A 15,025-nucleotide genomic window follows, 5' to 3' on the forward strand; every position below is an offset into this window, starting at 1 on the left:
GTTGTTGAGGAGAGATCTCGAACGTGTGGTATTGGGACCAGTTTTACTCTCTGGTTGTGCATTATTGTCTTTCAGGTATAAACTGTGTCTCTACTTTTTGTGTATTTATAATCCAAATGTGTCTGTATCAATGTTTGTAAGAAATACTTGGAAGATTGCGTTCCTTCTACGTGCAGTTGTACATTGCCTTTAAATAGGTGCACATGTTGTTGACTACACCGTACAGTTCGTGAGCATACAGTTCATTTCAACTGCTTGCGTCATTATTATTGATCTGATGTCTAATGCAATACAGCTACTTGCCATATACAGCGCTGCTTTGTTAATACTTGTCAATGTTGTGTATGGGTCGCTTAGTCCCCACCCTCTCGATCAACCTCCATTGCAATTCAATGGCTTATCGGCATTGTTATGACAGCCTCAACTGCATGCTTATGCTTTCTGCTGAAGTGATGGGGTTTAGAAAAGACCCCATTTGCTTTAGTCGTGTAGGCGGAATTGGCGATAACCAGCAATGAACATAAAATTGAGGATCGTGGCTATAGCTCGCACAGTGTTAGGGGTGGGTTTCACTATTCGATTTTTTGTCAGCAATCGTGCCGATTTCAGCGACTCCACTTTGCCCGATTGACCAAATTAGGAAGTTGTGTTGGCTGTTGTTTACACTATCGATTTTTGTCGAGCAATCGTACGATTATTTGCTCGTGCTGCGTCCCAGGGTTGGACCCATGATCTTATAATACTTTGTGGTTCGAGTGGGTGACCCGGTATGTTAGGTTGCAGCACTGCAGTACTGAACCTTGCAGTTGAAGTTGCGGAATGGAGGAGGGAAGTTGCTGCGTTTAAGACTTATTGCGTTTAAATGGTGAAGAAAAAAGGAAAATCGAAGAAGAAGGGATGTGGGTACGCCTTTGGATAGGAGAGGCCAGTTGGCGTAGTTACAGCGGGTTTTCCCGAATTGCTACGGGGAGAAGGAAACTGCAGACTTTCTTAGATGTCAAAGGCGAATTTGACAAGTTTAAGGCGTGAGCTATATAGAAAAATCAACAACACACATACGTGAGCCATTTAGCCGGAAGAGGGGCTGACCGTAACACTGAGATCCTTGCAACAGGTGAGTATGTTTAAACTTATTTGTTTAATACACATTAACACTTATTACAAGTTAACACGAATTACAATATATACTATTATAATATTATACGTAATATAATATAACAAAGTAATACTGATCAACATAACATAATGAAATTTCGAATATACACCTACAGTATAATACAGTACTACAGTACATTATTATAGGAACTGATTGTGTTTATTTCAGGTCTTTTTTTATATTAATACTTAAATATAATATTTATAATGCGTGATGATACAAACTTATCTTTTCAAAGGGCAAATAGCCTAGTAATATAACTTCGATAATATACAACTTAAGCATAATGACATTTAAACTACTAATACAGTGATTATGTATAATATTTGAAACTACAGAAGGAACTAACGGTTTTTCGTTTTTTTTTAAAAAAATTTATAGACACTATAATGCACGTCGCTAATCACAGCATCTTTTCATTCTTATACCCTTGTTACTCACCAATTTTCAGTGTAAATTCTTCAGTGCTAATTGGCGTTATGAACTGTATGAGTTAAACTTATTCTAATGAGTTTTATGTAATATTAAAATCAGGGTCCTGTACTTATGCTCCATTATAGTTCGTATATTTCTATTTTCAGGTGAGACATTTCAATATTGGAGTATTCTTTTCGTGATACCCAATGCAGCAATAGCAGTATATTCAGAAGTGGTGTGCGCTGCAATGTACCTTGCATGGATTACGGAAACATTTTGAAGGTATCCACATCATTATCCAATATTATTACAATCTGCATGCCAGATTTTGTTATTATGCCCTGCAATATTCCCCCTTAGGGTTGCATAGGTTGCAAAAATGTGTTGCCAACTGTCTTCATAATTCATTTTGGATTATGCGCATTTGTACATACGCCTTGGTGCGTACGTCAGGTATTTTGCGAAGTTCTACTGCGTGGTGGATTTAGCAACACGGAATCTTCGTCGGTCATTGGCAGGCTCGTTTATGATTACTTTTTCTGGGTTTTCTTTTTGTTCTATTCGACTTCCTTAACTTTTATGCCATTGAAATAGTTCTTTCTGGCTTACCGCTTTTTTTTGAGGAGATTCGATAGTTTCGCTTGTGGCTAGCTGACCATGTAATGGGTGATGGAATGGTGGTAAGTGTGGAGATGGGCTAGCGGCTGTGGTTGGCGATTAGAATCATTTTATTGCAAGATGTTTGCTTCCTCCAACCCGAGCTTTGGGGAATGTAACCTGAGTGTAATGCGTTGAGAGGGTATCATTCCTCATTCATCCATCTCCTCCATCTCCATTCCTCCATCTCATCTCCAGGGGTCTCCATTCCATCTCATCATCTCTCTTCATTCATCTCATGTCCATCTCCTCCATCTCAATCTCCTTCATCTTGGGGTGGTATCTTCTGCTTTATAAATAAATAGAATAATTATGAATTTCAGTTTCTATTTATTTTTAAGTCCAACCGACGCGAGAATGGTTGCCCATAGCAGGAATGGATATGAATCAGTGGATTTCCCAAACTGCTTTGGGGCTCTTGACGGAAGCATGTTAGGATTATGTTACCGTTAAGATTCAGGATCCATGTTGTTATTTAAATCCTTTTTAGTATTGTGCTACTTGCACTATTGATGAATTATTAATTCAGGTATATTGATGTTGGCAGCAATGGAAGAAGTTAGCGATGCGGTGTTATTAGAAACGCTTTTGGTACAGCCATGGCTGAATAAATTAACATTCCAATGGAGAATCTGAAGGTGCAGGAGACATTCTATCTGGTAATAGTGGCAGATGATGCATTTCGTCAAACTATAATGAACCATTATCCGGGCGGTGGTTGAATCGCAGCAGACGTATTTTTAATTATGGTTTTTTTTTTTTTTATTTTTTTTATTTGTTTGTTTTTGGCATATCAGAGCTCGACGAGTTGTGGAAAATCTTCGGCTATTGTGTAATCGGTTCCGTGTTTATCCACAACAATATCCTTCTCCGGGGAAACTGAACTTATTTACTGGCTACTTGCACCCTCATATACTGTGAAGGACACCCGATATATTTTGCGAGAGGATGCCACAGATCTTGTCTCCAGAGGGTCAGTGGAGAGAATACCACGATGCTATTTGGACATCACATGCCAAAACAAGTGCTTGCGATTGCTGGTTTGTCGGATGATTGTTAAAGATGGCTAGTGGATATTTCAGAGAGTAAAGGGGGAAGTTTCATGGCATGGGATATAGAATAACTCAACTTATTATGATGTTGATTGACGTACATGTGAAATGTACTTACATATTTGATGTGGTTTTCTGGCACCATATATGGTTGTAAAAGCAACGCATTTGTAGAGGTCCAGACTGACTGGTAGCTCATCTGCACGCTCTTTTTGTTGTACTTTTTTCAGAAGTTCTCGCGAAATATTCTTATTTCTGTATTTCTTTTTACTGTCACCTGCGGACAATAATAATTATGATAATTACTTTGGCGTTTTTATTAATTACGATCTAATACATTATAATAAATTTCGTATAACATTAAATAAGCGTCGTAGATGATGATGAAAGATCGCTCAGTCTTGATATTGGCAGTACGTACAGTTTAACAGTGATGTGGGTAGTGTCATTACAGTTGTACAGTTACTCGGACATTGCAGTGTCTGGTCTGACTCGATGTTCTAATTAGGATTGAGTTTGTGACAAATCTATGCGCATATGTACGCGCTCACCAATATTATTAAAAGCAACAATGTTCATCATGAATTAATGAAACCCCCCTGGTCACATATCACTTGATGTTCGTATAAATTGTAAGAATTGAGTTTGTATCAATATCAGTATCTATGTCGTAGAAATAACGAAGTGCATGGCTACAAGTACACTCCACTAAAGTACTGCGGGTATAGCAAAACCGGAGCACCGCTACCGTTTTTGCAAGATAGCTGTCAGGTGTGTATCTATACTCTCTAGCACTATAGCCCGCGTTCATTAACTGCCGCAGGCCTGTTAAACACACACACACACCCCCTAGCTCTCTCTCTCTCACACACACGGAGCACAACACACACACAGCACACACACACACACACATTCGGTCTATCGGCTTCGGTCTATTGGAGTGACCCACAGCCTGACAGACACCTGAAAAAGTCTATGTCAGACATGATACATTCAACAATAATGACCATGTCAACAGTAGCTGGGCCACGTTGTATTTCCTCGAACTGCAGAACAATATGAGGAGGCTCTTCATGTTATATAACGAGGCATCAGTCTCGAGAAAGTAGCTGGGCTAGAGTCTTGTGGCAGCATCGTGGCTGCATGTGTAGTACTGACTGTGTTACACTATCGTTTGTACACTATGTTTTACTGGTTTTATGGTTACTGTTTTACTGTTATGTTGATGCGTTTTACTATGTTTTACTATGTTACATGTATTTTATAATCTCGGATTCAATGTATAATGATGGAATATTTCAGCTATCACACTAAATGCACGCTGAACCCAGAGGTAGCAATATGTTACTAGAGGGAATTGATCCGCATAGCGGGCTATGTACTCGATGCTAACACAGTTGCGCGCACACAGTTGCGCATGCTGCAGGCTACAGAAGAGTAGTTTTGACGTTTCACTATTAAGTTACGCTCGATCCAAGTCACGAGCTATCTTTCTTTCAACACGATACTCTTCTTATACGATTCTGTATCGTATTGAATCAAGCGCCACATAACATTCGTTTTTTCAATAACTCGATGAATGGCTGGTTTTGTCCGTGGGTAGTTGGGGCGCGCCATTTTGATAGGTTACGTTGGAGAATTTTTAGCAATTAGTTTATCATCGCGATTCCGGTCCGGTCGAGCAATAGACGCGGTTCTATTTCGCATCGTCGACTTGTTCCGGACTCCCGCACCAACATCGAATTTCAGCCAATTGTGTTGGCGTGATTGATGTCTGCACTTAAATGGTGGTTTTGCGCAAAAATCGATAGTGTAAACCCCTTGATCAGAACTGTCATATCTACGGTACTGAACGCACATTGAACAGCGAAATTTGTGTTCATTGTGTGTATTTGAGCTTTTCCATTCACAATTAATGTGGCCCAACTGACCGCTTGATAAGATTATAATATAGCTAATTGCATTGTGGCCGTGGCACCGGTCCTCGGTCCCAACTAGTATTGTGGGTAGTAATGGGGACCACAGGCAGTGAGGTTTATAACCCTAGCATACTGGTTTTTGAGCTAGGTGTCGCACTCCTTCCCTCAACTCGCCACTATTTTACAACACACGATATATTATCACAAACTTCATACATTGTGGAATACATTAACTTGACACACTTGACATACTGCTGGTAGTCTGTAGAAGATCTCTTCTGCTGGAACGGTGAAATAGGTGACTCGTCGATTCAAATGTCACATGTGGTACAATGGAGTGTGCCGCGCAGTTTACAGTTGGGGCATAATATTTATTGGGCCTCCCAAAGAATGGACATCCGTGTCATTCTATTCGGTTCCAGAATGCACGTGCACTCTGCGTTCCCGCCTATACTTTGTTGCGATTATTTGGAACGCAGTTGTGGTTGACGCGTCGATGAGTTAATTGAAGTGAGTCACGGGTGAATCTATCTACTGCGAGAATAAATAAAGCGTTTTACATTCGTCGGGCCTAGCGCTTACAATAAATTACGTTGTAATTTCGTTTGTGTTACAAGACCTGACAACACACATCTTCTAAAAAGGACTCATGTGGATATATATTCAGTTATAGGTATACGTCTATAACAGGAATAAAGTTAGGTTGTAGGGGTAATTTAATGACTAATACGGGGGTTACAAACACTTATGCAATTACTTAATTAAATGACGCAATAAACTGTAACACACACAAAAGACACTTCATTTTCATATATATGCAGTTTATTGATCTCAACACATATCCTTTCGGATTTATGATCTTTATTCATGTAATGTCTGAATTACCTTGAATATTCAGTGAATGGGTATTTACCTGATTCAATTTATTTGAAATATAACGATTGTTTATTAGTAACACTCACTAATTGTTATCAGATACGTTTAGGGCGGTATAAACGTATATGCATAGGAATGTTTAATAACATCTTAAATATGAACGTTTCGATCTAATATGCTGGTATTTACAGTGTTCCATTTTGGGGCTCGCTTTCCCGCCGCTTGTTATCTTTACCGGAGCCGCAGCTGATCTTGCGGGAACATTTCGTCGAGATACGAGCACTCTCCGGAAGAGGGAGACTTCCGATTAGGGCTTGAGCCGGGTCACACAGCCGCAAGCGATCAAAGACGTGTTGGAGACGTGCGGGCCTGGTCGAACGGTTGTGTTCGAAGATGTTATGTCTTCCAGGTACAAAGGCATTCCTTCCACTGTAGGCCCTAGGAACTCATTCAAACTCTCAAGGTAGCCGGACTTATTGGGACAAGCCAAATGCATTTACCTTGATTTAAGCCTCTACGGGCTTGCTGAACGCGGGTCTTTCTTTAGGGGCGTCTTGGGTCCATCTCCGATTTGCCCATAACGCTCGTAGGTTCGAGGTGTGAACACTGGGATCAGCCGAGGGGTCCAGGGTGTCATCGTATCTCTGGAAGTGGGTAGGGTTCCTTTGCCGTCACATGCATTCAGCTGACGGTGTCGATGCAACAAGGTGGGTGCATCGTTTTTGTCACAGACCACAGGGAGACGCCAAGGGCTGTTGCTTGGTACGGACATGCAATCCTCCAGATCTTTTCCCACTTTGGTTCCTTACCTTCTCTTTTAGCTAAGGCACATCGTTTCGGGGTCTGGTTCACCGGGGGTGGTCTCGGTGTTATGTATGTCGCGAGGTTGGTGTGCCGCCAGCTTCGCCCGGAGCGACAGCTGAATATTACGCTAAGGTCTCTCCAGCTGCGTGACGCATTTCCTCCCCGAGGCGCGGTATCACCCATTGGAGGTCACAAAGTGCTCGGGAATTCTTCCGTTCTCACGGAGTTACGGTGGTGGATGTCCTGGTCCGCACTGGGCTTGCCGGGATCCGGTGATCGGCGTATCCACGCTTCCTTCACCCGGTTGTATACTATCGTTAGACGGGCAGGGTAAGTACCATAGGGGAGTTCGCCCTGTACTCGACTAAGGTTCGAGCCATATTAGCCCGCCTATGACGCGTCTCTGAATCCTGCCTCGCGGTTCTGCTGTGGTAGGTTTGTCGGCCCGGCCGGGTGTTACTCCGACGTTTCCCCGGACGCACACACCCTGGGCCGGGGATCATCGTGCGGGAGACTTGCCCGACCCCTTGGCACCAAGCCGGTTGCTCGTGAGCCGTAGAGGATGGCGTCTAGGGTCAAATGCTGCTGCGACGGCAGTGCAAAGTTGAGAGTGCAAAGAGAAGCAGCGATTAAGCGAGCAGATGTGTAGTTGGGACGATAAGTACACTTTTATATCCATTTCTGATGATTTAGCAGGCTGCGCCATGGACGACAATTTCAATTGTGCGGGTGCTATATAGGTTAATACCACTGGAGAGAATGCTGGTAAACAGGTCGACTAGCGATGATGGGATACAGCTAGGGTGTGCTGGGATGTTAGTCGGCAGTCAGGCGTAAGCTGATATTGTTGTTCACGGAATTAACACGTGGAATACGATAAATACGAACCTAGTGGGAAGGAGGGACACAGTAAGATAGTATTGCTTATGAGTAATTAATAACCGAAGCGCAGACAGCTTAGTCTTTTCCAGCGAGTACGCCAGGTTGTCCAATGAAAGGCAAGGCAGTGGATGCCAATGCGGCGCATATCCAGTTCGCTGCATCACACCTAATTTCTTCTGGCCATAGCGTGCAAAGTACGCTTTGCACGGCCGGCTGACATGCGGATTGCGGGGGTGACCTCCTGGTATAGCGCATGGTCTATCACAGCCCGCTCAATATACCGCTTTCGTTACATTATGTGGCGGGTTCGGGTAGGGTACACTTGCACCGATGTGTAGTGATGCACTTGTGCCCCTACTACAGTTAGTGGCTAGAGCTATAAGCAATACGTAGTAATAGAACTGCTGGTACTTAGGTGAGTGCGCCACCCGGCTTCGTTGGCGTGGCACCGCCCCTACATTAGCGGGCCCCATTTTCCCCATATAGTGGCTGACGCTGATCGAATAAGATCGACCAGCGTGTAGGCTTCGCGACAGTCCCATCGCCGGATTCTCTTTTAGGAATTCAAGTTCAGCCGAGGGTGGTCAAGAGTCGGTTTGCATTCGTGGGGCAGGGGAGTGAGACAACACCTTGGCTGGTCAGAGCATGGGAATTCAACACGCCCCTCTCAGAGCGTGGGTGTTAGGGTTTGGCCGCCACAAAGAATGCCCCAACCCGCTACATCAGTGTCGGGCTTGCGGTTTACCTGGCCCAATCGCATAGGTTGAATGACGTCGTCGACGCTAGGGGGGGGACGGTAGGCATGTGTAGCGGAAACTGTATCCTGCCTTACATATTATGTCTAGGTAAAGGGGTATACAGTGCAGGCGTAGCAGGGAGGGTTGGGGGGTTGACGAACCACCCCCAAGCAAAAAAAATTGTTGAAAAAGTTTGCAGAATTTCATTCAGTCGTCGTTTAGTGTATATTGCACAATTGTCCTTGTGCGGGAGGTGAACAGTGAACACCCCCTCCACACTCCCCGTTCGCGTCGTTTGGCTTCCTCGCTGTCGCTTCGCGAGTTCGGCAGGGGCGTGTAAGGGTCAGGGGTCCACCCCTTATGCTCGCGCAGAAAACGATGCTGAGGGGTGTAATTTTAAAAATTTTAGACCAGCCCCCACCCCCTGGTACAATCCGTGTCACGCCCTGCGAGCAAATGCTAATTGAAAACGATTACCACCCCCACTAAAGTCCAACATAAAGCTGGCTACGGGCCTGCAGTGTACGGATATATATAAATACGTGTGTGATATATAACGGTTATATATGTACCTAGCTACAATCTTATACGTGCTGCCAGATTTTGGGACTAAATTTTTGGGGGGGGGGAGTTGGTCGCGCCCATGGCGTCGCACTCACCCGACCCGTATGGGCTGTTGCTTGGCTACGCGAGTCTGCGCGCTTACGGGGGCGGGTTGTTCTGGCGCGCGCAATCATCCCCAGCCAGACGCGCAAACATACGCGTGTTGCGGCCGGGCGCGCGCAGGGCTCTCTTCACACATAATGTGGCAACAATGTACTCAGGTGTTTGTGTCTATATGTTGTTAACCGCGCAGAAAATTCGGTTGCGCGGTTTAATTTGAGTTTCGCGCGCCGGGGACTTTGGCGCCTACGAGACGTTAACTAGTTATGGAGACAGCGTCATCACCGTGCAAGAACCACCTGGGAAGATGTGTGTGGTGCTCAGGACTTCAGGCTGACTAGTCTGATTCCACCTTGATCACTTCTCTTGTGCCCATGAGCAACGCATTTTATACCAGTTTGCTTGGAGAAGGGAGTGACTTTGTCACTAGTGAGGAGATAAGTTTCCTCTGCCGCCCCTAGCTACAGGTTGTCCTTAGGCAAGGCATAGCACCTGTTTAGCCTCCTGTGCCAGGGTTACGGTGAAAATGTCTAATATAGTGGAGATGGACTGAACACAGCATTGAACATAACAAAATTGGAGGGAAGGAGAAACATAGTTAAAGGAGTGCTGCACTACTAGATAATCCACATCAAAGATGGTAAATATCTTTCTCCAGCTAAATATCTGTTAGTGACCTAAGGAAGATGGAGAGGAAGAAGAAGAAGATGAACAAAAAGAAGAAGAAAATGAAAATGAAGAAGGAAATGCCGCTGACGACGAGGCGACAACGACGAAGAAAAAGAAGAAGAAGAAATAGACTATGATGACGATGAATGGGAACGACCAAGATGATGACTTCAACAATGAAGAGGAAGCAAAAGAGGAAAGTCTGTTCATAGGTACCTTGTTTTTTTAGTCATTACAGCTCAAGCAAATCTAATTCAGTCAATTGCAATATATAGATATAAACGTGCTTGTGTCAAATTCAGTGATCTATATGACATTATCGGGTTGGCAGAACCAAACTTAACAATTTTCACCAATTTCAACCAACTATACATGTTCTGTCATTTTGAAGGTATCTGTTTTCAGATGGAAGAGGGATAATTGGTGCCAGAGTGTTGAGTCATGAGGCTGGGATTGGAGCAAGATGTCTTTTCCTCCATTCAAACACCATGCATGCTTATCATTTAGACCAGCGATACACAGTGAGTAGTTTCTGTCCGTGTCTTAGGGAAGAGCGTATCTTGTGGGCATGTATTAGAGTAAAGAGCAGCATATAGCGAGAGTGTTTGAGAGAGGGTGAGGAATAGGGGGTGTATTCATATATATGTGTGCATGTATGCGTACGTGCATTCATGCATGTGCGTGTGTGTTGTCTTGCTGATACCTGTTAGGTCAAATATCGAAAATTTGTACTGTATGGGAACTTGTATAATTAAAATACAATTGAATCCACATCTTTGACTGAAAGAAAAAAAAAGTACCCCCCTTACCCCTACTTACATTACCTGAAGCTGGTGATGCAGGTCGACCAGTAGGCGTTGCTGCTCCAGATGGCGTTGGAGGTCGACCAGTAGGCATTGCTGCTCCAGATGACGTTGCTTGTCTGGAAGACGCCCCTGGTTCGACAGACGGTGCTGCAGTGTCGACATCCCTCATAGGGCGCTTAGGCATGACTGGCTGACCATTCTCCATCAGCACGGGCCACGAGGAGTCCAGCTTTCCCCGTCTTGAAGGACCATGAGGATCTCTCCCTTGACCGACTCCAAAATGTCTTTGTCGTCCACCTCTGTCCCGTCGACCTCCAACACCACAGTCACTTTTCCTGACAAGCCAAGTTTAGCAGAACCTAGACCAAAAAAATACAGTTAAAAGAGGGATCTAATACCATATTTCAGTCTCTGCAGTGCATAGAAGTATTTCCTCATTTAAAGCGATTATTCCCCACTGTTTTCCCCACTGTCATGATACCTACCATTATTGCTTGAGTAACAGCAATTGTTTAGAGTAACAATAAAATGTCTTAGAACCTTCGTATTCACCGAAAACTGCCAGTTTCGAACTAATCGTTTTTGTTAAAATCGATCTCTGTCATCTTGAACTAACAGGAAGTATGGATTCGCTTGTGGCGCCACTGCTTATCTGCCATACCCACAGTATAGGCGCCCACTTGTTACATATTAAGATAATGAAGTCGTCATGTCGACATGTTGAGATAAAGTAAGTCGCCATGTCGACTCATTTATGTCGACATGTCGTGTTACTGTATATCGTCATGTCGACATGAAGACTTAATTATGTCGTCATGACGACTTAATTTATGTCGACACGTTGAGATAAATTATGTCGACAAGTCAACAAATCGATGGCAGGTTTATGCCACCGTACATTCTCTATAAACGAAAAAAAAAACAGAACAAAAGAGATATCAATACACCAACTCGCACCGGTGTTCATTACTTACCCAAGTTGCTCAAATCCTCAACCGTCTTTACCGAGCCAGGCAGCATCTTTTTAGTCACTCGAGAGGCATCCCAAATCTTGTAGAAAGCCATAAAGACTTACTGATCACTGTCTCAATACTGCAACAGTATACCACCATAAAGTGTGCATTTGCATGGCAATCCACTACAATGTACATGAAGTTAATCAGTCACCATTCCATTTCTGAAGTAATATTTACGCCACAGCAGTAGTATGGGCCGGGGTGGGGGCTATTTAATGTAATGTATGTGATGGGGGGTACCCATTCTTGAAGGGGGTATCCTTATAGACAATGTCTGCCAAGTCGAGCGCGAGAGGGAGAGCGCGCACCTCGCGCATGCGGCAACACCGCGCCACCTTCCGACACTATCCGACAACTATGCCGCCGTCACATATATTTAGTTAGGGGGAGGGGCTTATTTGATTTGGGGAGAATATGACACCAAAACACACAAACCACCACACATCATTCCAAAAAATATTCCACCCACACACTATGTATGCGTCTAAACACCCATGTATCTGTGTAGTGGAACAAAGCAGAATACATCCATCCCCTGAAGTAGCACACAGGTATTTATAGGGAACGGGTAACCTGTAATGACATTACAAGAATTCTGCCCTATGTGAATACTGGTTTATCACACACCACTTTCCTTTGTGCATATGCATGTTCAGGGGCCATTTGGAAAACAATGTCACTTGTTTCTTAATAAAAAAATGTCCAGACATCTGCAGTTCGAATGCCAATATGTGACCGTTGAAATCCAAAACTGACATCTCTTCAACAATGAAATACTTTACATCGTCTTTTATCACAATAGCGTTCCTTATTCCAAAACTAGGAACATCCCCAACATGATCTAACACTAGGCAACAACCAGTCCTATAGCTGTGCCCATGTATGGCAATGTGCTCTGTTCTGTAGACATGTGCTGTGTCGGCCTCTGTCAAATTGGCTGACGCTCGAAATGCGGCCTCTAGATGGGGAAATGCATTGCTAAAGACAATTTCTCTCCCCTCCGATACAATATCTCCTGAATACAAGAAATTCTCAGAAGGCTGTCCCGAAAAAGTTGTTTGCTTATGGCACATGAACTTCTGATGCTTGATGCACAGAGTTTTTGGAAGGTTTTTGAAACACTTGATGTTTTTGGTCGTGAAGTAGCTGTGCTTTCTCTCAAAGCACATGCACCAGTGATTGCGCAGTCGTCCATACTTGATCATCTGTGACGGTAGATGAACCAGGTAATGCATTTTGGGGATCACCGACACTTTGGGATACAAACTGACAAATGCATGATTGTGGTCGTAGATCAGCTGTGAGAGTTGAGCAGCAGTCGTTCGATCACAACACGGACTTGTAGCCAGAATCGTTATCTGAGTAAGGCGGACAAAGTTTTGCCACCTAGGGTCCGTTTCGGGAACTTTTACCCCAACAATAAATGGTAGGGTAAAGCAGAGGGTAAGCATAGCAGCTGATGTCTGCTTGATCTTCCCATCTCCATTGATGTGCTGAGAGTCAATTTTTTCTGGTTTCGACCCAGACTCTAGATAACCATAAGGGAATGACAACACCCTTGCACTTAGCCATCTCAGTGTGAAATACTTCTCCACATGCGTAAAATTATATAGCATGATGCTCAGCTCATAGGGCACAACGCCCTCAAGCAGCAGGTGCATGGGGTCTTGTGCCATGCCAGAACAAAGTGAAAATCCTGGAACATCAATCAGGACACTTTTAGAGTTAATACCCCACATCTTGCTCCAGTACTGTCGAGTTCCTTTTATCAGGTGATTCAGAGTTTCACATCGCTCTCGGTGCTCTGCATCATCTCTCAACTTGAAATCGCTCTCCGAGAATTTTCATTTCATTTCCTTTCCAGATGCAACACACGTTCGACATGCTTTAAGCGCAAAAGCAACACCTTTGAACCCACCCAACCAATTTGCTGCTAATGTGTCGCATGCCGCCATGACAAGTGTGCCCTCGATATTGTGAATGTTGCCATTTATCTGCATCGGAAGACCACCTGTCGCTAGTGTCTGCAAAGTGTCGAGGAAATCATGTAACAAACCCGAATGCAGGTTTTTTACATCTCGTGCTTTGGCAACAGCAATCAGCTGAATACAGGTCAAGCGTGACCTGTACTCTGGAGGTATGTTACCCAAGGTAAAGTAGAAGAGAGATAGCTTGTGCTTCTTTGTATGCGATCCAATGGGGTTGACAATTTCTATGTCGTCTGTATTGATGATTATTTGCAGCGCTTTTTCATTGCGTGCAAATAATTCATGATCTCCCAGGTACGAACCATCGCATACATCACGCATCATGGGACCTTGAGATTTGTGGCCTGACTGTATGAAATGCCAAACCGCTGGTAGAGAGGGAAACCGCTGCAAATTTTCCTTGAAAGAAACAATGTAGCCTAGTTTGTGTTTGCGAACCAGTTGTCCTCGAACTGTGGTAAACTTGGAACCCAGTTTTACCTCCTCTGGTTGTAGCATATTGTACTTTTCAGTATAAAACTTGTCTCTCCTCTTTGTAGTACTTTATACATCCACAAATGTGTCTGTATCAATGTTTGAGAGAAAATCACTTGGAAGATTGCGTTCCTCTAGTGCAAGTTGTACATTGCGTTTAAATAGGTCAACATGTTGTTCGACTACAACCGAAGTTGTGAGCAAAACATCATCAACTGCTCTTTGCGTCATATTATGATCTGATTCTAATGCAATACAGTACTTTGCCATATACAGCTGCTTTTGTTCATCTGCTGTCAACTGTTGCTGTATGGGATCCTCATAGTCCCCACCCTCATCATCAACCTCCATTGCACATTCAATGGCTTCATCAGGATTGTTAATGACAGCCTCAACTGCATGCTTATGCTTTCTGCTAATGTGGGTTTTAAAAGCACCCCATGCTTTAGTCGTGTAGGGACAATTGGGATAACCACAATGAACAATAAAATTGGGGTCGTGTCTATGAGCTCGCACAACGTGTGTTACAAAACTGTCATATCTATCGGTACTGAAACAGCACATTGAACAACCAAAAGTTTGTGCTTCCATTGCATATTGTTGTTAGCTCATCTGACATAGTCAGATGCAGCTTGTAGAATCGCATGATTGTCCGTCCGTCCATCAACAGTTGGGCACAAATCTTAACCGCTCGACGTACGGTCACGATATTCGGCACATTGGGGGGGGGATCGTCAAAACGAGTTGGGATGTCGAAGCTGGGGGTCAAAGGTCAAGAGGTGTAAAAGAAGGGGGAACATTAACTCCTTAACTTAAGGTATAGGGAGGAAATGCAGAATTGCGGCACAAATCTAAACGGCTCGACCTAGGCTCGTGTATAGTTGGTGTATAGCATCATGGTAGGAAAAG

At 43.8% G+C, this 15,025-nt stretch overlaps 1 long non-coding RNA gene across 1 annotated transcript in view; it reads right to left on the reverse strand.

Moving 5' to 3' along the window:
- The window catches only part of LOC106812728, a 36,019-nt gene extending 24,240 nt beyond the window's left edge, over positions 1–11,779 (reverse strand). The window contains exon 1 of the long non-coding RNA XR_001394381.1: positions 11,613–11,779. This is a non-coding gene — a long non-coding RNA (uncharacterized LOC106812728). The remainder of the gene's footprint in view (positions 1–11,612) is intronic.
- Between the last annotated feature and the right edge of the window lie 3,246 nt (positions 11,780–15,025).

Source organism: Priapulus caudatus, unplaced genomic scaffold (genome assembly GCF_000485595.1).
Source record: "Priapulus caudatus unplaced genomic scaffold, Priapulus_caudatus-5.0.1 Scaffold679, whole genome shotgun sequence".
Taxonomy (NCBI): Eukaryota; Metazoa; Priapulida; class Priapulimorpha; order Priapulimorphida; family Priapulidae; genus Priapulus; species Priapulus caudatus.